Raw genomic sequence first — 26481 nt, 5'->3', positions numbered from 1 at the left:
GAGAGATAAGTTCTGGTTCTACAGCACCCTACAGTGGTTAACCATAGGTGATTGTGTATTTTGAAAAAGCTAAAAGAGGATCTTGAGTGTTCACAACACAAAAAAATGATACATGTTTGAGGTGATGAATATGCTACTTTTTCTCTGATTTGATCATTACACATTGTATACATCTATGAAAATATCACTCTGTATCCCTTAAATACATATAATTATTACTTGTCAACTTAAAATAAAAGGAAAAACAATTAAATCACAAGGAATAATTTCCAGACAGCAGAACTATGATTTAATCAAGGAGCTGATATGCCTATCTAGATTTAAAATTGCTCTGGACCAGGGACAGTTCCATACTTTCCCTTCTTTTCCTCCCTTTATGATTAGGAGTAAGTATTGTGAGTATTCTATCTCTTTTTGCCACGTATGTTGAATTTTAGAGAACATTTATTTTTAGGTCGTAAGTCTTCAGCTTCACTTGCTCAAGCAACTGTACCAAAGGAACCTCCCTTATGTCTATCTATACCTTATTTAAATAACAAGATCTTGGACCTCATTTCTGAGTGTAACGTTTTAAAGGGATAAATATTTCCAGGGTCTTGAAAGGGAAGAGTGTCTTTTGCATGTGAGAATTATGTAAATAATAAACGGCCAGAGGGAAGAGAATCAAAGATGGCTACATAATCTTTGACTGTCCTCCCATTATGTCATAGGCTGAATTCACCTCCCCTTCATTCTCTGCTGGCCTTTTTGACCTGCTTCATGAATAGAATATGGCACAAGCGATATTCTGGACTTCCAAGGAAAAACATTCTAAAAAAAGCCATGTAGCCTCTGCCTGTACCTCTTAAATTGTTCACAGTCGCAATGCTTCCTTTCCAAACCTAGATGTCATGTGGTGAAAATATCAAGCCACATGGAGAAGGCATTTAGGTCTATGGCCCCAGCTGGACTCCCAGCTAACAGCTAGCATGACCTGCCGGCCATGTAAATGAGCCTTCTTTGATGTCCTACCCATTTGAGCCTTCAGATCCTAGCAGTCCAAACCAACATGTTACTCCAACTGCCTGAGAGACTCCTGGCAAGAACCATCCACCTGAGTCCATTTAACTCATAGAAACATGAAAAATAACAACATATTATTGTTTTAATCCACTAAATTTGGGGTGGCTTGCTATGCAGTAAAAATTAGATCTTAAAACAATGAAGAATCAATAAAAGTATACCTTATTAGAATTCAAAAGATATGAAGACTTCCATTTACAGCTATGGCAAAGTAACTTGAATCAGACTGCTCTCTTACCATAAATAACTATAAAAATCTGACAACAAATATAAAACAACTCTCTCTGGGCATTGGACAGCAACCAAAACAAGTATGTGATACTTGACTTAAAGGGGTAGCTGATATAATTCTCATACTAAAAGTGGATATCACAGTAAATTATAGTGAAAAAACAGTGTGAGGAAATAGAGGCCACACAGGGTTTGGAAATCATACTGGGTGAAAGAAACAGAGATCAGTTTATGGCTGCCAAAGTTGCTGGGGTTTGGGACCGGGGTACTAATGCTAAGGAGAAGCTACTAAGAAGAAATTGTGTAAGATTTTTCTTAGTTCAATGCTTAAGCTGCCGGTCTGTGGGTCCTCCAGAAGGACTAGAAGAGGATAACTATTTAGACACCTACTGAGTAGAGATTTCAGAGGCCTTGTCAGTTCTGAATAAACATTTGATTTCATTGGTAGTCAGAGAGGTTAGACATAGATAAGCATTTCAGGGTTAGGCGATACCCGCCAAAACCATGCCCAAAAGTAAGAAATTAAGGCTACATTCAAGGAGCAAATCTGAAGACTCACCCTAACATAGACACCACAGAATATTTGGAAAGAAATTTAACTTTAAGCACATATGCTAGATAAAAGTTTGAAGGTCAGTTTTCTAAGCTTCCATTGCTAAAAGCTATAGAAAATACCATCAAGAAAGAAATAATATAGGGCAAAAAATTAATGAAATTTAAAACATATATAATAGAAAAATTCCACAAAGCCAAAAATATGTTTTTCATAAAGACTATTAGAATCAATAAATATTTAGCAATACAGAGCAAGAAACAAAATGGAGGAAACACAAATTATAAATGCCTCAAAAGAAAAACGGAGATAACTACAGATCACAAGACATTATTTTAATGACAGAATATTATGAATTACTTTATACCAATACATTTTTAAATCTAGATTTAAAAATGATTGAAAAACACAGTGTACTGTAATGGACAAAACAAGAAGTAGAAAATCTAAATAGTCCTATATTTGTTTATTAAAATGAACACCTAATTCAAAACTTTCCCACAAAGAGCACTCTAGTTTCATAGGACTTTAATGATAAATTATTATAAAAATTTTAGGAAGAAAACAATAGCAATATTAAAAACTATTTAACAAAATTATTTGTATCTTTATCAAGGGAAAGTATATGTAAAAATCCATTGAGATTAATACTTAAGATATGTGGATTTTACTGTTATTTCTTAATTTTAAACAAACTAAAACAACTTCACTGTCCACAAGAGTGAATAGCACTATAGTAACTTTCTATTGCTATGTAAAAGAAAACCACAAATTTAATAGCTTAAAGCAAGACACATCTGTGATATCACAGTTGTGGGTAAGGAGTCTAGACACATCTGTGATATCACAGTTGTTGGTAAGGAGTCTGGGCACATCTGTGATATCACAGTTGTGAGTAAGGAGTCTGGGCACATCTGTGATATCACCGTTGTGGGTAAGGAGTCTAGACACATCTGTGGTATCATGGTTGTGGGTAAGGAGTCTGGGCACATCTGTGATATCACAGTTGTGGGTAAGGAGTCTAGACACATCTGTGATATCACAGTTGTGGGTAAGGGGTCTACATCTGCTTGATAAGACCATTTCTTATGGTCTTATCAAGGCTGCGATCAAGGTGTCAGGCAAAGCTGGTTTCTCATGCAGAGGCTGAACTAAGGAAAGATATGCTTTCAAGCTCCCTTAGATTTTTGGCAGAACTCATTCTCTTACAGTTATAGAATTCATGAATCCTTCCTTCTTCAAAGCCTGGAACTGAGAAGAAGATTGTACCAAGATCAGCTCTACACTCTTATTTATTCAATTACTTGTAATCACAACAAACCTATCCCTTTCACTTGATGTTTCATTGGTCAGAATCAAGTAACAGATTCCACAAAAGCCTCAACACCATGAGGCAGGGTTTACAGGGCAACCTTAAAATTTGAGTGCCAAAATGATGTATGTCCAGATTATATCCTTAAAAAAAAATGACAGAGACTATATACGCTTATGTAAAAAAAATGCCTTCCAACCATGTTTGATACACATTTGAGATAACAGCAGTCTCCAATATTTATGAAGCACTTCTTCTAAAATTGTCTGTAAATAAAACATGTCAATGCTATAAGGGACTACCCTTAAGAATACTAGTTCTATTATCATCGGTTTAAAATGCTCCTGGTTTATTTGAAAAAATGAGTACTTACTTTTAAGTGGTATTATATCTCAGTGTCCTGAAAGTGATATTTCTCAGCACATTAGGAGTGTGTGATAATTCACCAGCACTTCCGTGCTATAAGGACATTGACAAAGGAGCAACAAATGAAGTTAAGGAATCCTATAGTGAGAAAATTTTTAATACATTAAGGAAAATTAAACCCGTTTGACAACCCTCTCAGCAGAATAGAACTGAATTTTTCCATACTCATGTTGAATTGTAATCTTCAGTGTTGGAGGAGGGGTCTGGAGGGAGGTGATCGGATCATGGTTTAATGTAGATGATGGGTTGATGGGTGCAGCAAACCACCATGGCACATGTATACCTGTGTAACAAACCTGCACGTTCTGCATATGTATCCCATAACTTAAAGTATAATGAAAAAAAAAACTTGACCATAACTCTGCTGGTTGTCTTTTCATTAAATCCTTCTCAAAATACAAAACAAACAAACAAAAATGGTTTGACAACATCCCCCTGGTGCTGTCTTATGATAGAGTTCTCCTGATGCCTGCTTGTTTAAAAGTGTGTGGCACCGCCCATTCCTCTCTCTTCCTCCTGCTCCTGCCATGTAGACAAGCTTGCTTCCCCTTTGCCTTCCACCATGATTGTAAGTTTCATAAGACCTCTGCAGCCATGCTTCCTGTACAGCCCACAGAACCGTGAGCTGATTAAAACTCTTTTCTTATAAATTACCCAGTCTCAGGTAGTTCTTTATAGCAGTGCAAGAACAAATTAATACAAAAAATTGGTACCAGAGAAGTGGGGCATTGCTATAAAGATACGTGAAAATGTGGAAGCAACTTTGGAATTGGGTAACAGGCAGAGGGTGGGGCAGTTCGGAGGACTCAGAAGAAGATAGGAAGATGAAGGAAAGTTTAAAACTTTCTAGATATTTGTTAAATTGTTGTGACCAAAATGCTGATACTGATATAAACAATCAACTCCAGGCTGAGGTGGTCTCAGATGAAGACGAGTAACTTCTTGGAAACTGGAGTAAGGTCACTCTTGCTATGCTTTAACAAAGAGACTGGCAGCATTGTGCCCCTTCTCTAGGGATCTGTGGAACTTTTGAACTTGACGGAGATGATTTAGTATATCTCATGGAATAAATTTCCACAAATTTTTTGAATTTCAAATTGAATGCTAAGCAGCAAAGTATTCAAGATGTTGTCTGGCAGCTTCTAACAACATACACTCATATGCATGCACAAAGAGATTATCTGAAACTGAATCTTACATTTAGAAGGGAAGCAGAGCATAAAAGTTTGGAAACTTTGCAGCCTGACCATGTGGTACGAAAGAAAAACCTGTTTTCTGTGGAATAATTCAACCTGGCTGCAGAAATTTGCATAAGTAAAAAGGAGCCCAATGTTAATAGCCAAGACAATGGGAAAAATGCCTCCAAGACATTTCAGAAACCTTTACAGCAGCCCTTTTCATTACAGAACTGGTGGCCTAGGAGGGAAGAATGGTGTTATGAGCCATGCCCAGGGCCCTGCTGCTCTGTGCAGCCTCGGGACTTGATTCCTGCCTTGTGTCCACTTCAGCTCTAGCCACAGCTAAAATGGGCCAATGTACAGCTTGAGCTGTTGCTTCAGAGGGTGCAAACCCCAAGCCAAGGCTTGGCAGCTTCCACATACTATTACGTCTGTGGATGTGCAGAGGGCAACAGTTGAAGATTGGGAGGCTGCACCTAGATTTCAGAGGATGTATGGAAACACCTGGGATTTCCAGGCAGAAGGCTGCTGCAGGGTCCGAGCCCTCATGGAGAAGCTCCACTAGGGCAGCATGGAAGGGAAATGTGGGGTTGGAACCCTCACACAGAGTGCCCCTGGGGAATGGTCTCATGGAGCTGTGAGAAGAAGGGCACCGTCCAGACACCAGAAAGGTAGATCCACCAGCAGCTTTCACCGTGCACTGGAAGAGCCACAGGCATTCAATGCCAGTCTGTGAAAGCAGCCATGAGAGCTGTACCCTGCAGAGCCACAGGGTTGGAGCTGCCCAAGTCCATGGGAGCTCATCCTTTGCATGAGTGTGGCCTGGATTGGAGTCAAGTGAGATCATTGTGGAGCTTTAAGATTTAATGACTGCTCTGCTGGATTTTGGATATGCATGGGGCCTATAGCTCCTTTGTTTTGGCCAATTTCTTCCTTTGAAATGGGAGCATTTACCCAATGCCTGTCCCCACATTGTATCTGGAAGTAACTAACTTGCTTTATATTTTACAGGCTAAAATGTGGAAGAGACTTGCCTTGTCCTGAATGAGACTTTTGACTGTGGACTTTTGAGTTAATGCTGAAATGAGTTAAGACTTTCAAGAACTATTTAGAAGGGATGATTGTATTTTGCAATGTGAGAAAGACAAGAGATTTGGGAGGGGCCAGGAGTAGAACGATATGGTTTGGCTCTGTGTCCCCACCCAAATCTCATGTCAAATTGTAATCCCCATTGTTAGAGAAGGGGCCTGGTAGGAGGTGATTGGATAAAGAGGGCAGTTTCTAATGGTTTAGCACCATCCCCCTGGTTCTGTCTTGTGATAAGAGTTCCCCTGAGACTTGCTTGTTTAAAAGTGTGTAGCACTTCCCACTCCTCTCTCTTCCTCCTGCTCCCTCTATGTAGACATGCTTGCTTCTCTTTTGCCTTCCACCATGATTGTTAGTTTCCTAAGACCTTACCAGCCATGCTTGCTGTACAACCCACAGAACTGTGAGCTGATTAAACCTCTTTTCTTATGAATTACCCAGTCTCAGGTAGTTCTTCATAGCTGTGCAAGAATGGACTAATACAATCACCTTATACTTCTCAAGGTTCTTTTCCTGCTTCACTCTTGTCTCAATCTCTTATGCTGGTTATTTCTTTTTTTCCACAGCCTATATGTGGATGTTTTGTGAAATTCTGTTTGTAGTACTTTTTTCTTTCACAATACACTGTACATTAGACCTTGGCAGTTTTATTCATGCCTATGGTTTCCTGCATAATTTTGCTCTGAAATAACTTCCAATTTTAAATTATCTTCTTCCCCACTGCTTCTAAATATATATCCTTGTCTTCATATGCATGGAGTATTGCTTCCTGATTCCAAGTTTTCTCTCCCTCACTCTCCCCTAGATTTGCCATTAAAGTGATTTTGCCACAACATAAATATAAAGACATCATTACTCTGCTTCACACCAATTAGTGGTTTCCCATTAATTATAGGATGAAGTCGAACTTCCTCAGCAAGGCAGAAAACACCCTTTATAAGCTGGTAAGTTCTTATAACTTCAGTCTCACCTCCCACAATTTTTTCCTTCTAGATTCTTAATCCAACAATATTGAATTATTTTTTAGTTATCCACACCTGTAGGGCTGCTGTAAGAATGGAACACAGGGACAGTATGTACTGGTGGAAATGTTTTTCCTTCTCTATTTGGCATAGGTTTATTCATTCTTTGAAACTTTGTTCACATGGCACCTCTTCTAGAAAGTCTTTCATTTCTCTCTAAATACACAATATAATGATTACCCTCTTCTCATTACTAATTCTACATCTTGTATGTATCAATCATTGGATATCCTAATACTTATTTTTAACAATCTGTTTACAAGTGTGTTTGCTACAAGTATTGAGGGAAAACACTATATATTTCATCATCATGTCTTCAACCCATAACAGAGTGTCTGGAATAGAATCATGCATAACAATTGGTTTATATATAGGATATAGAAACTGATTAATGCATTTCCATAAATGGGGTTGAAATTAACAGCAATTTTTCAATGTGAAATTCATTCTTATGAACAAATTCAAAGTGTATTCTTTTAAAATTTGAAGCCTTGAGAAGAAAAATTACAAAGTCTGATAAAGATATGTTAGTAGTTTTACCCCTCATTAAAAAAAAATCAAGTTTCCATGGGGTATAAAAATACTTCTAAGAAGCATAAATCTTCTATACTCTGGAATGTAGTGAGCTGGTTTCTACCCACTAATCAACAGCAATACAGTAAACGGTATGTCAGCACTTTTGTAACGAGGCAGCTGTTCGTAAATAGTTACAACGTGATTATATTAATTCACATTGGAAAAAAATGTTGAAAACATCCATACTAAGGAAACTGGCTATTATTAACCCCCAACGTCACATTAAAATTAAGCATTTGCATGCACATAAACACCTTTACACACAATCTGAATACCAATATCTACACTAATTTTCTTTTCTAGATATAAGATGTGGTTAGATTAAAGCAGTTCTGCTCCAAATAATTGCTGTCTCTTACAATTTCTCAATTCACATGCTTGTGCAGTTAAAGAGCAATGGCCTAAAATGTATTATAAAAGGAAAGTAAAAGACTCCCCCTACTCCCCTACTCACCCAAGTGAAGACTTATAGAATGGTCTGTGATTAAAATAATTGTCATGTTCTATAACCTTACCCTCAGCTTTTATAGTCCAGCATTTCAATTTTATAATTATATCCACTTCTACTAAGTTCTCAGGTGTTGAATCAGGGCAATCCAAATTACCAAAGAACAGTGTATAAATAAAAATGTAAATTTATGGTTGAATACATTTTCTAGTACTTTGAGTTCTCTTTCCTTCTTCTCAGGACATTGCCTTCCTGAGCCATGTACCTGGAATGCTCAGTTAGAAGTCTCAGGTTTCCTTGGTAGGTTTCTTTCCAACCTCTACAGCAGACAGAAGATACCAACCAAACGTAAACAAATAACAAACTCTGAAGCCACATTCTCCTAGCTATGAAAATTAAATTGTGCTTCTGTCTCCCACTCTCTACTTCATACTTTGTCTTTTATTTTCCTCTGTCCTGAAATCATCTCTCTCAGCCTGGCTCTATGATGATGACACTTCTCTGAGGTAGTCATTCAGTGTCCTTCAGAAGTCCTGATGGTGCCACATACCAGCAGTTTGCCTGAAATTAATCCCCACCACCCCTCTCCCCACACTTGTCCCTGACATTTTAGAAACTTTCTCCTACCAGCAAGCACTAACCTGCCTTTCTTGTCTAGGAGCAGCTAAAAGGAGACAGACTGTAGGTTAAAGAATCAGAATTGTTCAAACTATGTAAAAGATTTATAACTTTTCTGCTTAAAGGGAAGTATTATACAAATCTCTAACTATTAATATACATATGCCCCTGAAAGCTAAGATCTCTTTCCTCAAAGTTTGTCGAAGTTCTAATTTTAAGCCCTCATCTTTTTCATTAAAGATTCCACAGGCTAACTCCCTTCTCTTAATAAATCCTCTCTCTGCCAAGCTACAACACAGTTGAGATCTTTCACTCATTGATCAAAAACAAGTACTTCTAAGTCATGGTTTCCCAAAATGTATAGTCTAATCTTTCTAATTATATAGATAATTTTTCACACTTTTTAGCCTCATAATAATTTCTTCCCACCTCAGGGGCTAATCTCATCCATGTTATGTTTTTCTAATTTCCTGATAAATTTCCCCATATAGGAAAAATGAAGACTGGCATGCTGGGCCTAGACTGGAATAGTAGTCTGGGAGATTTGGCAGAACCCTGGATGTCTTATGAGCAGAGTTTAGCACAGAGTGTGAGTGAGGGAAAGATCTGGAAAGAAAGTGAAATAAATCGAGCCAACTCTCCAACTATAGCATTAATTGAAAAATGTAAGAAAAGGAAAAAACAAGTGTGATTTAGCAAATAGAAGCAAAATTAATTGTATGAACGTAGAGGTTTTGAAGTATACTGGAGTTAAGTCTCTGGGTTAAGTCACTGGCATACATTCTATATTTTTATTTCATTTGGAAAATAAGGAATATTAATATTCAGAGTTCACATAGTGAGTTTGTTTTGGCTTGACTTTCAAAGTTAATTTTCTAGCAATCAGCATTACCTAATCAGAAATTTGTTTTAAAATATTAATTTGTCTTTTCCAAAAAGAGTTGAGGATCCCCTATAACATCTTATTAGGAGATAACTATTTTGATTACGTATTATTGCATAACTCAACATTTTTCCATGCTGAAAAAGACTGGTATCCACACAACCAAGCCACAAACCCAAATATTCAACTCTAAGTTATACTCAAGAGAAATGTGTGCATACGGGGAACAGTCTTTATAAGAGAATTTTGTCCTGGACTATAATAATTTTCTATTCTAAGGCCCAGAGTGAAGAACTGTTAAGAAGAAAACCAGATAACAAGTATCATTTATGTTTTTACTTTTTAATTTCGACACTGAATAATGAGGGCAATTTTTGTTTTTAAGGATGCATTATTGAAAATATGTAATTTATTAAAATGTGCAGGAAGGTTAGGGATTACTGGAATAGGCAATCTACAAAGCATAGGCTAAATCCATTTCCAAATTTCTTCCTCAGGAGATCTAACAATATGTTTTGGCTTTACTATTTACTAAATTTCCTAAATATACTCATTATCTTATAAAATTGGTATTCAACTCTATTTTCTTTATCTCCTACATTTTCTAGATGACTGAGTTAACTTATTTATTCACATTGCCTTAGTAGCATTCATTCCATGGGATGAGTGGGTTAACTATATAAGCCAATGCTATTTAGTTGAAATTAACACAGATTTTTCATTGACAGTATATTAGATAATAGTTTTGAACAATAGACAAATACATAGTGATCCATTTTGTAATGACTGATTATTTTACTGTGTGTTTTTTAACATAAAAAGTGTATAAAAATCTATAAAATCATTTTTAGTACACAGAAAATATATTCATAATTTAATCTTTTCAGGCAAATACTAAAAATATTATCATCATACTCTCTGTTTAAATTTCTGATCAAATGAAATTGGCTTAAGATAAACAAATACATATTATAAAACTTTTTGGAAATAATTATCACATTCTTATGAATTTAGATCCTATATTTTCTAAGTACAGAGAGATGATTGCTTATCTTTGAGGTAGAAAGAAAGTTTTAAAAAATACTTCCAGATACAGATGGAACATGTTATAGCAAAACTACCAGACAAAATGTATAATATATAATATTTTGAAAGAGAAATACAGTGCATAAAGATAGACTAAAAATAAATAAACAACCATAACTGACCTTTAAGGACCAGAAAAAGAATAGAAATCGGCCAAGAAAAAGGCTGAAAACTCTTTTGAAAAGTGTGCAAAAGATGTCAACAGGCAATTCAAAAAAGAGAATATTCAAGTGCCCAATAACACACAACAATGTGCTCAATTTCACTAATTATCAGGGAAATGCAAACACAATGCTCCATAAAAGACCACTATACACATGCACCAGAAAGAGTCATGAAAGGATGAAAAATACTGAGTTGGTGAGAATATTGACCAAGTCATGCATCGCTGGTAGGATGTAAATTGGTGAACCCATTTGAAAAATGGTCTAGCAAAATCTACTAAAACTGAATTTACGTATATATTGTGGCCCAAATATTCAACTCTAAGTTATACTCAAGAGAAACGTGTGCATATATTTATCAAAAGACATCTACTAGAGTACATATTATAAACATATCCATAACAGACAAAACTTAAATACAATAGAAGAGACAGTTTATGATGTATTTGCCCAATGGTATACTATACAGAAATGAGAATGAGCAATCTATGACTGCATAAAACAACATGAAATGAGTCTAACAAGCATAATCTCAAATTAAAAACACACAAAAGAAGGTATAGTGTATTTTTTTCATTGGTAATAGGTCAAAAATAGACAAAACTAGGTTATGTTGTTAAAATTAGATTGAACTTTATCCTTGGTCAGGACTGGTGAGGAGAGAGCATTAAGCCTAGAATAGGACACAAGACAGGCGTCTGGGATGCTGGTACTGATCAACTACTTGGTCAGCATATTTGGTTACATGATTGTGTTCTGTTTATGGAAATTCATCATATATTTACTTATAACCCATGATGTACAATAAACATTAATCAACAAGTTAAAATATGTAATCATACATTGCACAATGACATTTTGGTCAACGATGGAACACATATAGAACGGTGATCTCTTAAGATTATAATTGAGCTGAAAAATTTCTCCTGGCAAGAAATTTTATACTGGTGGTAATGTTATAATGTAATATATTTCCTTTTCTATGTTTAGATATGTTTAGATACATAAATACTTACTGTTGTGTTGCAATTTCCTACAGTATTTAATACAGTCACATTCTATACAGGCTTATAGCCTAAGAGCAATTATAGCCTAGGTTTATAGTAGGCTATACGATCTAGGTGTGTCTAAGTAAACACACAATGACAAAATTACCTGACAACACATTGCTCAGAATGTTCTCCCCACCAACCACCCACCCACCCCCTCCCCAGTTAAGCATTAATGTATTTGTTTGCTAGGGCTTTCTTATAACAAAGGATCAAAAATAGGTAGCTTAAACAACAGAAATTTATTTTCTCACAGTTATGGAGGCTAGCAGTGTGAGATTAAGATGTCCACAGGGTTGATTTCTTCTGAGGCCACATTCCTGGAATTGTGAATAGCAGTCTTCTCCCTGTTTCTTCACATGGTCTTTCCTCCATGTATGTCTGTGTTCTAATCTCTTCTCACAAGGACACAGTCTTATTGGATTAGGGTCCAACCTAATGAGCTCATTTAACTTTTGTTAATTCCATTACTTTATTTTAACTTTTAAATTATATAGACACATAGTAGGTGTATATATTTATGGATTACATAAGATATCTTGATACAGATATGCAATGAGTAGTAGTCACATCAGGGTAATTGGGGTATCCATCACCTCAAGCATTTATACTTTGTGTTATAAATAATCCAGTTATACTCTTTTAGTAATTTTAAAACGTACAATCAAATTATTTTTTACTATAGTCACTCTGCTGTGCTAGAAAATACTAGGTGGTATTCATTCTTTTATTTTATTTTTTTGTACCCATTAACCATCCCCAGATCCGCTCACTCCCCCTGCCACTACCCTTCCCACCTTCCCAGTCTTTGGTTGGTAACCACCCTTCTACTCTTTATCTTTGTGACCTCTTTAAGGACCCTGTCTCCAAATATAGTCACATTTTGAAGTACTGGGGATAGGACATCCACAAACGAATTTCAAGGCGGCAAAATGCAACTAATAATTATATAATAAGAAAAATATAAGAAAGAATAATGAAGATGAATGAAAAGGTTTAAAATTTATTAGAAAATTTAGAAATTATTTTTAACAATTACAACCAAAACTAATTATTTTGGAAAACTTAAAATGAAAGACGAACTTCTAGCAAAACCAATAAAAGAAAACAGAGAAAATAAACCAATAAGGCAGAGAAAAGGAGAACACTGGTACATAAATGGCAAAGACTTTAAAGATACTATTAGCAACAGTTTTTCAATACCTTTGTTAATTTAGATGAATAGACAATTTTCTTGAAAAAAGCAACACGAGGAACAGTTGTTTCAACTAGCAAACACAGTAAAACCCTAAGACGAAATAATTAGTATTATGATAAATAATTAGTGTGATGAGTGTTGAATGAGTAATTTATTACACCACCTTCTGATGTTGAAACACAGTGAAGGCAATCTAACTTTTTCTAGAGGTTTGAAACAAATTTACATCATGCTCTTTACTTACAAAACCATAACAATATTTAAAATAGACAGATAAGTTATAAATATAAATTTAATATATTATTAGATCAACATTTTTGTTTTGATCCCTTGACCGAGCAGGAAAGGTGTTCACCTTTGGAAAAGTGCGTGAGGCTGCCGGTGAATTTGCCCTCACATTACAATTCTCCCTTTCCAGCTATGCCTACCACACAGTAGCCATTTCTTAGTGGATGCCAAGGAAAAACTCAGAGGCACATAATATATACAAAGTACTTTACATAAATGGGTGTGCAAGCACTTTAATTAACTGAACATTTTAGGGTCTGTACTGTAAATAGCACAACTCAGATCAATTGTAACTATTTTTATGCTGGCTATTTATTTTTACAGTTGGTTGATTAAAACCTTCTGCTAGAAATAGCTTTGAACTAGCCATGAAAATTCCTTTCTGGACTTAAAATGGGAAAGAACATCTGAACATAAGCTGTAAATTTATACTTATTCTTCAAGGTCTGTATGTACATGCTTGGTACCAGATATTTTGCCATGATTTTTTTTCTTCTCAAATCTCATTAATTATGGTTACTGTTATTTGTTTCAATAAATTGCTTATTATAAAAGGTAATATATCAAAGTGAATAATTCCCAAATTTTTAATCCAAATATTTTTCTTGACTCATGAACTGAATTGGAACATACTTTAAAAGAAGACCCTATTTAAACTTTCCCTTCCCTCCATTCTTCTCTACATTCTTCAATTCCTTTTCTTTCTTCCAGAATAACTTTGAAACATTCTCAGTAAAACTAATATTCAAGCATTAACCTTGAAATTTAAAAAGTAAAATATCGGCTAATTAAATTTGTGTCTACTTGTCTCTTGCTCTTAGATAGTTATCATTCAATTACGGTAAAAGAAAAATAACATAAAACTCTCTTAGACATTTATAAGTGTACAGTTCAGTGGCATTAACTACATTCACAATCTTATGCAACAAATATCTAGAACTTTTTCATCTTATCGATTTGAAACTCTATTCATTGAACAATAAACCTACATTTTTCTCTCTCCCTGGCCTCTGGCAAGCACCCTTCTACTTTCTCTATCTATTACTTGGGTTACTTTAAATATCTCATAAAACTAGAAGCATACAGTACTTAACATCCTATGACTGGTTTATTTCATTTAGCATAATGTCCTCAAGGTTCATTCGTGTTGTATTATGTGTCAGGATTTTCTTTTGTAGAGCTGAATAAATATTATATTAAATGTATATACACATAATTTAGAGCACACTTAGGTTCACAAAAAAGTTGAGCAGAAGGTACAGAAATTCCCATATGAAGAACTTGGAGTCTGATGTTTGAGGGCAGGAAGCATCCAGCACAGGAGAAAGATGATGGCCAGAGGACTCAGCAAGTCTGCGCTTTCATCTTCTCCTGCCTGCTTTGGTCAGTGTCCTGGATTTTGGTCATCTAATATATATGTAGTGGTATCTTGTTTTAATTTTCATTTCCCTGATAGCATGTGATGTGCAACTACTTATCACACGCTCATCTGTCATCTGTATATCTTTTTTGTGAGGGGTCTGTTGAGGTCTCTGGCTCATTTTTAAATTGGATTGTTTTCTTATTATTGAGGTTTAAGAGTTCTTTGTATATTTTGTATGATTATATTTCTTTGTTGTTGAGTTGTAGGAGTTCTTTATATATTCTGCATAGTGACTCCTTATTAGATACATGATTTGCAAATATTCTCTCCCATTCTGTAGGTTTTCACTCTGTTGATTGTTTCCTTTGCTATTAGTATATTTTCTAAGTTTGATTTAATCCTGTTTGCCTATTTTTATTGCCTATGCTTTGAATGTAGTATCAAATAAATAATTGCCAAATTCAATGTCATAAATCTTTTCCCCTATTTTATTCTAGATGTTTTATAGTTTTACGTCTTAAATATGATCTTAATCTATTTTGTGGTAACTTTTCTGTATGATGTAAAGTAAGAATCCAATCCTTTTCTTCTGCATATGGATATCCAATTTTCTTAAGAATATTTAAGAGAGTCCAATTGTTTTCTTTGCATATGGATATCCAATTTTCTCAAAAATATTTGTTTAAGAGGTTGTCCTTTTCCATTGTGTGATCTTGACATTCTTATTGGAGATTATTTGACCAGTTATGCAATGGTTTATTTCTGGAATCTGTTATATTCCAGTGGTCTATATATCTATCTTTAGGCCACTACCTTACTATACCAGTATACTATAACAGTATATACAATACTTGTTTATTATAGCTTTGTAATATGTTTTGAAATCTGGAATATGTGTATGGCCCTCAAGTTTATTCTTTTTCAAGATTGTTTTGAATACTGTGTTTCTTTTGAGATTCCATATTAATTATAGTGCTATTTTTCTATTTCTGCAAGTAATGCTACTGGAATTTTGATAGGGATTACACTGGATTTGCTTTGAGTAATATGGACATTTAAATAATATTGCCTCCCAATCCATAAATGTGGGATGCCTTGTCACTTATTTGTGTCTTTAATTTCATTCAGCAATATTTTATAGTTTTCTTTCCTTCTTTTTTTTTTGGTAAGGGGAGGGGTGGGGGAGGGTAGATATTTTATAGTTTTCAATGTTCAAGTCTTTCACCTCCTTGATTAAGTTTATTCTTAAGTTTATTATTTCATTGTTTTTGACGCTATTGTAAATGAGATTCTTCCTTAATTTCCCTTTCAGATTGTTCATTGCACATAACAAAGCAATTTATTTTTGTGTGTTGATTTTATATCCTGTAACGTTTCTGAATTCATTTATTAGTTATATAATTTTTTATGAAAGGATTTCTATTTCTTCACTCACAGAAATAATTTGTCTCTCATAGTTACTGCTCAAAGACTGATTATAGGCCACCCACTCAATTGGGTTTTCCTCCAATATACTGAATTGTAATACTTCATTTGCATGGCCTATATAACAGAAAATCATATTTTTTGTATTTAATCTCCTGCTTTCAGGTAATGTGGACACCTTTTTGTGTGTGACCTTCTTAATCAGGGAACGTAGTGTGAAGTACTGAAACTGAAAGCTTAGGTTAATTCGAGACTGAAGGCCTGTATAATTCACTGATCATTGTAAAACTCTGTGTAGAAAATGTCACTGGGATGTCTCTTTCTGTAAATAGATTAGGGCACAAATGGCAAATTATTGGCCATATCACTAATGCTCTTTTCAGTCAAGACCTGAAGGCTTATCCCTGCTAGTCTACCAATTCTCTTGTGGTTACTTGGGTCCAGGGAGAAAAGGTGTTCAATTGTGTTTGAGTCTATCTTATGAACAGCTTATTGCTGCGTCTGCATAAGTATAATAGAGAACTGGCCACTATATGCAACATTTAAAACACAGTGTTTGGCATAAATCACATGCTTCAGTAGCTACTGTGGATGCTTAGTTAAAATCTTATCTATTTTTGTAGCAATGTTTTCAGCTAAGATATTCCAGTTCCAAGCATTTGCTTAGAAAAGAAAGTCCTTGTCAAATTGTTAAAGAGCCTTTGGGTAAAAATTCTTTCATTTCTATCTTCTAGCCATTTCTACATCATTGTCAGCTTCCTTAAAAGTGACACTCTCAAGATGAGATCAAAAGACTCACAAGGCAAGTGATGAGGAAGAAATATAAACTGAAATAGATAAGCCACCCTTCCTTCATGCTTAAATAAAACTCTTCTTATAAGACCAGGTTATGTTTGAATGGCAGTGGTAGAAAAACAAAGACGCCAGGAGTAGAAGGCTAAATCAAGACCATCTTCACAATCAGCTGTCACATAGGCCTCTGCATACTTTTCTCTCTCTTTCCCTCCCTCCTGTCTCAAGGATAGGGGCAAACCCACTGCTCCCATGTTCTTCCTTTCCTTCGTTTGTTCCTTCCTTCCTTCCTTTCTTCCTTCCTTCCTTGTCTTCCCTCCTTTTCTTCCTTCCTTCCTTCTTTTTTCTCTCTCTTTATTTCTTTATTCTCTTTCTTTCTACCCTTCTGCCTTTCCCTGGCACTGACCTCGATTAGAGCCTTCTTTACTGCTATGATTTGGATTTTTCCTGTTTGTCCCCACCAATATTAAACTTCTTATGTTGAAATTTAAACCCTAGTGTGATGGTGTTGGGAAGTGGATCCTAGTGGGAAGTGTGTGACTCATGGGGATGGATCTTTCCTTAATGGCTTGGTGCTATTATCATAGTAGTGAGTTCTTGCTCTTCCAAGAATAGATTGGTTCTCAGGGCAATGGGTTGGTTCTCCACAAAGTGTACTGTTATAAAGCCAAGACACCCCTCAGATTTGGCCCCTCTTTACATATGCCCACTTCCCTTTGACTTTCTCCATTATGTTTTGATGCAGATGGAAACCTTTGCCAGAAACCAAGCAAATACCAGTACCATGCCTGGAAAATTGTGATCCAAATAAACCTCTTTTCTTTACAAATTACCCAATCTTAGGTATTATTTTATAGCAATATAAAATAGACAAAAACACTAACTTATCACGATTCTTAAATCTGAATCTCCCCAAGAAGTTATTGCAGACTGGGCAGATGGGTGAACCATCAATCCTGTACTCTCAGAAGAGCTCCGGATGTCTGGACCTTTCCAGAACTCTGCATAATTATGAGGTAGTGGCTCAGCTAAAACAGACAAAAGGTCTTTGACTCTTTGCTAATATGACAAGACAGAAATGTTATCACATCAGTGTTTTAGCTTGCATTTATTTTGTTACTAATGAAAGTCTGCATTTTTGAATGTTTAGAATTGACTCGTTGCTCCTCTGCTGTGAGTTGCTAATGTCCTTTGCCATTTTTTTTCCTATTGGATTCCAGGGTCACCATTGTGAACTTCTCAAATATTAAAAATAATCCTCATCTGTCACATCTCTGGTAGACTACTAGTTCTTAAACAATGAATTAGCACAAGTTTCTAATAGCATATTGATAATCACATTAGCTGAGTGACCAATGAAATCTTTTTCTTCACCATTGATATTATTTTAATATTCATTGCAATAAAAAAGTCCATATTTGGTTTTTTTAATTTAAAAATGTTGTGGTATGAATGAAGAAAAGAAAAAAAAAGGTAATCTGGAGATATAGTCATAGGGTATAAAGAGAAAAAAAGAAAAAGGAAAAAAGTAGTAGAAAAATTATCAGTTGATTTACCAGCTACATTTCAGAAAATAACATGCCCTTGGATTGGATAATTTTAGAGGACCATAAAATATAATTATACATGATCTATTAGAGTATTATCTATTATCCAATTACGCTGTCTTCTGTCTCCAAACTCCCCTGGAAATTTTAATTTTATAAGATCACTAGGTACAAAAATTACAATCTTTTAATATGGACTGAAACTTTTAGTCTATTATTAACTTTTATCACTGAAAGTCTCCCAATTGTTTGCCTAAACCTTCTTAATTGTAATTTAAACTCCGTTTCCTTAGTTATATCTTTAGTAAAGAGAAAGATGACTACTGGTATCCTTCAACCTATAAAAACAGCAAACAATAAATAAAACAAGTTTCATGTGTTTTACTATTCCCTTAGACTTCATTTTTTCTAGACTTGGTCCTATAGTTGTTCTCTTACTCTCCTACTTTTTTTTTTTTTTTTTTTTTTTTTTTGAGACGGAGTCTCGCTCTGTCGCCCAGGCTGGAGTGCAGTGGTGCGATCTTGGCTCACTGCATGCTCCGCCTCCCGGGTTCACGCCATTCTCCTGCCTCAGCCTCCCGAGCAGCTGGGACTACAGGAGCCCGCCACCTCGCCTGGCTAATTTTTTTGTACTTTTAGTAGAGATGGGGTTTCACCGTGTTAGCCAGGATGGTCTCGATCTCCTGACCTTGTGATCCACCCACCTCGGCCTCCCAAAGTGCTGGGATTACAGGCGTGAGCCACCGCACCCAGTCCCTACTTTTTAATCCACTCACTAAATTCAATTGTTTGGAGGTTTTTAAAACTTTTATTCTTAAATAGATATAAATAAAAATATAGTCTAGAGAGGTTCTAAGTATGTAAGTTTCACTCAATTTCCTCCAATAACAACACCCTACGTAATTATAGTAACTATTTCAAAATCAGGAAAGTGACATTAGTACAATACTTGTGAATAGTTCTATGCCATTTTTTTTTTCATATGTATAGACTAATCAATACTGGAAACAAGATAACAAAACTATTCTTTCAGCACAAAGATCTCCCTTGAGTTGCTTCTGGATTGTCACACCAACGACCTTTCCCCCACCATCCCTAACCCTCATCAACCACCCAACCGTTTTCCATCTCTGTAACTGTCATTTTCAGTATGTTATAGAAATGGAATATTGCCATATATAACTATTTGAGATTGGTGTTTTTAGCTCAACATAATAATGCCTTTGAAATTCTCCAAGTTGTTGTACTAGGATGGAAGTCTAGGAAGTCTGGAAAGTCTGAGATGAAGATTTGTGTTCAGAGAGTTTGTTGGAAAGTGCTGTTAAAATAACACTTGTGAGAGCGTGAGAAACGTAGAATTGTATAGAGGAAGAACTTGAACTGAAACGGATTGATTGCCATGGAGGCCTCAGCTTATTCCACAGCAAACTCAGAAGCTGAGGTGGTTTTCAGAGATGCTCCTGATTAAAGTAAAATGGACCAATCACTAGATACAGGCTGATCCTCTAAAGCAAGCTTGTCTGTCCAACCCACAGCCTGCGGGCTGCATGTGGCCCAGAATGGCTTTGAATGCAGCCCAACACAAATTTGTAAAGTTTCTTAAAACATTGAGAGATTTTTTTTGCAATTTTTCTTTGGCTCATCAGCTATCCTTAGTGTTAGTGTATTTTATGTGTGGCCCAAGACAATTCTTTCAATGTGGCCCAGGAAAGCCAAAAGATTGGACATCCCTGCTCTAAAGGAAGCATAATCTTGTGTGAGACAGCTCCCTCCTGCTGAGGACAATTCCTGAAGAGAGACTTGGCTGTGAGCCTTCAGCCATTAACGTTGCTGGAAGATAAAGGAATGGGTGACTTAGCTCTGGAATAATGGCTGAATGCCACACCACAGAGTCTACTACAAGCTAATGATTGAGCTCTAAGAAGCTTTAAAGAAAATAAACACAAAATTAAGGCTTCTGCCCCCTTTCCCTGGTCATAGAAAATCTTATAAATGTATACTATAATTATTTAAAATGCATATTTCCATTTCATGAGTTAACTTCCTGAAGAGGAGAGGTTAAGTAAGGTTATCAATAACTATTTACCTATTAAAGAAACATTTTATTTATGTATAATGTAGAAACACAACTTAACATATTATCATCTGCATAATACCACTTGTAAGTGAATGTATTTGTTTTTTAAATATATACCTCGTGTGTTTTATAAATATTCAAGCCTATTTTGAATTATATTAAATATTTTCCAATACTATACTGCTGTCTCTAAACATACACTTTGAAATCAGAATATTTACCATTTCAAAAGGGTGTGCAGTCCTCTATTAATCTAATGAGTTTTTACTTTTCAATATTTCAAAAATATAAACACATTTTTTCATGTAAATTATCTCTGTTTTGAATACAATAGCAACAATTATACTAACACTACATTAACCAAATGAAATGTATTACCGATAAAAAAAATGTGCACAGAATTTTTCTGCTTTTGAAACATTGTTTCTGAATTATCTTCTCACAACTAACTGGCTTAGTTTTACTGTAAACAGAAGGTCACTAGAACCATGACATCAACTATGTTAACTCCTTAGTACCCAATAATTTTGGAACAGAAATTCAAATTTACAGTAAGTGTGAGTAGTAGAGCTTATTGAATTATTACAAGTATATGCGTGTCAAATTTCACATAAGAATTAAAATATTATAGATGCTTTCATCCAAATGTTATTGAACTTTCACCAAATTGAAGATCTATGCTCAAGGAGCAGCTTCTTAATTGTTCATGTACAGAATAAATTCATAGTCTTCACTAAAACTCAAATGTCCTTGAAAGATGATGGGGAAAGCAAATGTCAAGGTCCTTGGATTCCTGCAAAGCTTGAATCTCCGCCTTTAGCTCTGAAGACTGGAAGCAGCTTGGTTTCTAGGATAAGACTTTTGTAAGATTATTCTTTTCTACTTGGCCTACTTAAGAAAGGAATTACTTTCCTGGAGACAAAAAACAATCGGCAACTGCCATTACTGGTTTGTTATGTCTTTTGAGTACAAGACAGCAAAGCTAATGCAGAATTAGGGAAAAGAAATGCTATTTCCTGCTTAACTTCCAAGGGCAGAGGTGTAAAACTACACAAGATAACAACAGGCAGTAAGAGAGGATGACTTCTTTTCATATATTTACATAGCTATATGTTTCAGAAAAGGGAAGAGAAGCAACTCTCTTCCTATTAATCCCTAAATTGTTCCGTCTATTAGAAAATTCCTTTCAGTGAATTCAAGGCACCTCAGTGTTTGGGGATATGTAATACCATGTCCCAGGTACTTTAATAGTTTAATGTAATTTAAATATTATATTGGTCATTAGATTTTTTATTATTCTCATTTTGGAGATTGAGAATCTAAGGTATAAGGGGGTGGGGTTTGGGAGTGAACATTTGCTACATTATATGATGAGTAAGTGGCTGGACCAATATTTGAATCCAGCTCTATATGGTGCTAAAAATATGCTCTTTTGACACCACCAGCAATCATAATTTGACAGCCTGAGGGCCAAGTATGATCTACAGACAGCTTTCTTTGGCCTACATAATTATTTGCAACAATTTAGAATTATTTGCCAAACTTGTAAAAAGCCAGTGATTTTACATAAAAATGAAAAAAGTTGGCATTTCTGCTTGTCAACAATCAAATGGAGTTTAGCAGTGGTTATGCCCCTTACTTAGGGCATGGCTTCAAAACAGTTTCCCCAATTCCTTCTACAACCCTTTCACTGATGTTGGAAGAGAGATGCTTGCAGGTCTGTTCTTACTTATTGTTACGGACTGAATTGTGTCTTCAAATTCGTATGTTGAATACCTAACCCCCAATATAATTATGTTTATAGATGGAGTCTTTAAGAAGGTAAAGATAAAATGAGGTCATGAGAGTGGGGCCCTAATCTTATTGCACTGGTGTCCTTATAAGAAGGGTGAGAGATACCAGAGATCTCTCTTTGTCTGCAAAACATAGAGGAAAGGCCTTGTAGGGACTTAGCAAGAAGGTGGCTGGATGTCTGCAAGCCAAGAGAGGCCTCATCAGAAACCAACTCTGCCAACACTTTGATCTTGAGCTTCTGGCCTCCAGAACTATGAGAAAATAAATGTCTATTGTGTAAGCTACCCGAATATGCCTATTGTTTAACCGACCCAACTATGCCTCTTGTTTAAAATGTCTGTTGTTTAAGCCACCCACAATTTTGTTGTGGCAGACAAGCACACTAATACATTCGTATCCAGCTGTCTTCATTAATTTCCTTGCTGCTACCTGCCTGGTCCACTTATCTGAGATCACTATATGATTTATCTCCACCCTTCCACAAAGAAGGCACCATAAGTTTTATGTGTTTTTAATATTTTATAAGTTTATATAAAATATAAATATTTCATATTTATAAGTTTTTAATATTTCCATTTTAACCTGCCATTCATCAAATTCTAATGAAATTTTAGGGGATCAGGATATAGAATTATTAGGAAACAATGGTGCAGGGAGATTTTGATGTAAAATATCCAGGCTAAATATATCATAAGCAATGTCTTTAAAAAGTAACTTCATGAAGAGAAAAATGTTGACAAATAGTATGATTGTATTTATGGAAAGATGTGCCCACAGATACAGAAGATATCTGGGAGGATGTTCATCACAGTAACTATGCAAGAGATACTAGCATAAACTGTTCTATAAAGATTGAATCATTCAAAAAGAATGTACCATTTTTACATAATCAAATAATATAAAATAAATACTATGTAATATTGAGAGACAGAAGGTAGAAAATGTAAAATACATCAAACATCATAATTTCCCACTAGGATTTATTATCTATGAGGGTGCATACTATATTCTGACCGTTTACCACTGTATTCCCAAGGGCCTTTACACTATAGATATGGAAGAAATATTTGTAAAGAGAATGAATGCATATTCCAAATCCAGCATACTGCAATGGAAGTAAAATAGACTACATCTAAGAGAATGGGTTCCATTCCTTACTCTTTCACAAACTCTTCAGTGCTACGTAACTCCCCAAATTTAGCCCATGCTTACTTTTTACTTAAAGTGGTCAAACTAAATGACTAAATTTAGATTTTGCTTAGGAATCTGAGCACTCATAAGACCCCAAAACAGAGATTGGTTAAACAGCTTGTGCATGGGATTGTTTCAATAAATGGCAGGCTTGCTCTCCAAATGGTGAGAAATAGACCTCTGAGCTAGGGCACTGATGAACACTATCACTCATATTAAATATTGAAACAACAAAAGGATAAAATAAGTTGATGTAATATGGCTATGCAATAAGAACAATTTGTCCAGAGAAATCAGTAAATAGCAATAAGTTTTAGTACGTTATCACTTAAAAATCTTTAAGAAGTTTTACTTGTGTCTAAGAAAAACTTACAGATAATCAAACATGTTGTTACTGTGCTCTACTTTTGAAACATTTTTGAGGGAATCCTTAAAAGTCATTTTTTAATATTAGAAGAACATTGATGAATAACTGCTCTAGCGCATTCTGTCTAATTTTAAAGAGTTAGCATAGTTGTAGAAGCATCTAATTTGCTCTCTGGGAGCAATTTATATACTAGAGCAATTAGACTTGTTTAAATAATTTGCCAACATATTTTTGAGAATGTTACATCAAATTACCCACAGTTATGCCTTTTTAAATAATAAGCAAATGTATTTGCCATGATTTAATATTCTAAAAATGTATAAAAGTCACCTACCTTCCTTTATTTGTACCCAACCCTTCCTTTCTTTCACATGCTCTCCTTTGGCAGTATAACAAACACAGATTTTTAAGCAACAAATGATATATTGAACGGTAGTGACCATATTTGGAAAACAATGAAAAGCCCATTTACTTCATTAAGCTTTTAAACATTCAGAGAATTCTGTAATATCTGAATGAAATGTTTGATGAGATGGGATCTTGAAATTTTAGAGGCCATTAAAAAATGATGGAAATATTTTTAAGAATACGAAGCACAGGTATCTCTAAACATGGAAATGTATACATATACAAACCATTCAAATTGTATTTCATATTAAAATGACTTGAATTTGAACTACACCTTGCATGTAGTTTAATTATAATTATTTGAAAGTAGATTATTTTTAGCCTCTTTTCTACTAACAAAAACCACACTTGTTCAGCCCACTTCCACATTTACTGGATAGTCCAAAGACTGATTAAATATAACTTAACAGCTAGACATTGATATGTGTTAGTCTATTTGTTTATACGTGTATATCCACAAACTATTAATAATGTGTGCATGCTTGTACCACATTTTACTACAAATGTAGGAGAGTTATTCTCATTTCTTGAACTGTCCATAAATAGTTTTCTCCCAGGATAAAATGCTTCCTACTGTCAGTAACAAACATAAAATAAATATTCAATAAATTTTTATTCAGCACCTACTAGGTACCAGAGAATATTTGCTAGACACTAGTAATGTATCAGTAAATAAGAAAAACATGATTTCTGCCCTGTGAAACTCACCATCTAGTGGTGAAAGACAAACAACAAAAAAAGGCATTACCAGCAAGATAAGCATTAAAAACTAGTGACGGAGAGTGGTCGGTTCTATGGGAATGTATAGTAAGTGCATTGACCTTACTTCGGAGAGTCATGCAGGCCTCAAGGAAGAATATGTTGAAGAGGAGACTTACAGAATTCATAATATTAAACTAGACAAATTAATATTTAACTAGACAAAGAGCATTTCAGACAGAATACAGAACCCAGCAGCAAAAAGGAGTAAGTTGTATTCAAAGCTTGCAAGAAGTCCCAGCAGCAGGGTAAGAAGGGAAGGGCAAGTCTGTAGATGATGCCAAAACAGGATCATGAAGGTCTTTGAACAAATGGAAAGCACCAAAAGATGAGAGAGTAGCTTTGCAATATTTAAAAAAGAAGAGAATTTCTTCAAAAAGAAATTTACTTATGAGAATATATCACATCAGAAAACATAAAAAACATTTGCAGGTTAAGATGATAAGACATAAAATTAATAGACATTACTTGGTATAAATGATAGATAATACATAAATATTTAGAAGGTTTTGGTAATATCTGCTATTTTCACAACCTCAATAATAATGAAGTTATCCTTCATGCCTAGGCTTATCTTTCTTATTCTAACCTTTACATTAATAGAACATGTATTAGGTAAAAGTCTTATGAATAATTTGAAAAATAAAGTAATAATTATTTAAGATAACTCAAAATTTCAAATAAACTATTCAAAAGAAGGATTTGAAAATGTCTTTACATTCACTGAAGACTGTGGGGATGATAGTCTATTTAGGTCAGATGCTTCCTGAGAATGGATCATTTTATTTTTATCTACACATTTTTCTTTCTTAATGGCTAGCAAACAGATGAACGTAACACATTATTAATGCAGCTGTCTGAGTAAAATTTATGTTCTTATTTTCTTGTCTGTTCAACTCTAAGCTGACTGTATGTTGTGTGGGGGGGATAATGCTCATAACTTTGTAATCCGATAGTAGTAAGATCCTATGCTACACTCTGAGTTTATAGCTACTGTTATTGCTGGAGGAGAAACGTGGATATTTTGAAATGGTTGAACAATTCAGGCTCCTGCTTCATCAGAGATAAAAGAAGCAAGCCAACTGGTCAAGTAGGGACTTATCAAAGTGTAAATCTCTGGGGGATAGCTAACTCAGCTCAATTAATAATCAAACTCTTTTCTTTTACATATTGCTAAGAAACCACAGATGGTAGAATTTTGGATTTTTTCCCAGAAATGAGTCTGAGAGCAAAGGCAGAAGAGGCAACTGTGGTTTTTGTTCTACTTTTAAGCACAACCATCTCATTTTTTGTAAATAATGAAGTACTGAGCCAAGTCAGAAAATCCTGTGCTATTTAAAGTTTTACCAATGATTCACAAATGCTTGCTGAGGGATTTTTCTTTTTTCTTTTTTTTAACCAAACCTGGCCACTGTCCATAACCCAGAGGAAATAGAGAAGCAGTTTCCTTTCTCTGTCTAAAAGAGGTTGAAAAAGTAAGGAGAGTTTCAGAAATGTTTTGATGTAGCAAGAATCAACCAACTTAGCAGGTGTACTGTATCGGCAAAGATGATATTCCCCCAACTAAGTCCGAGTCTT

At 35.0% G+C, this 26481-nt stretch overlaps 1 pseudogene; it reads left to right on the top strand.

Moving 5' to 3' along the window:
* The first annotated feature begins 2809 nt into the window (after positions 1-2809).
* The window catches only part of LOC115837223, a 178053-nt pseudogene continuing 154381 nt past the window's right edge, over positions 2810-26481 (top strand).

The sequence above is a fragment of the Nomascus leucogenys genome, chromosome 2 (genome assembly GCF_006542625.1).
Source record: "Nomascus leucogenys isolate Asia chromosome 2, Asia_NLE_v1, whole genome shotgun sequence".
In the NCBI taxonomy this organism is placed as follows: Eukaryota; Metazoa; Chordata; class Mammalia; order Primates; family Hylobatidae; genus Nomascus; species Nomascus leucogenys.
This window is presented reverse-complemented; position numbering and strand designations above follow the sequence as displayed.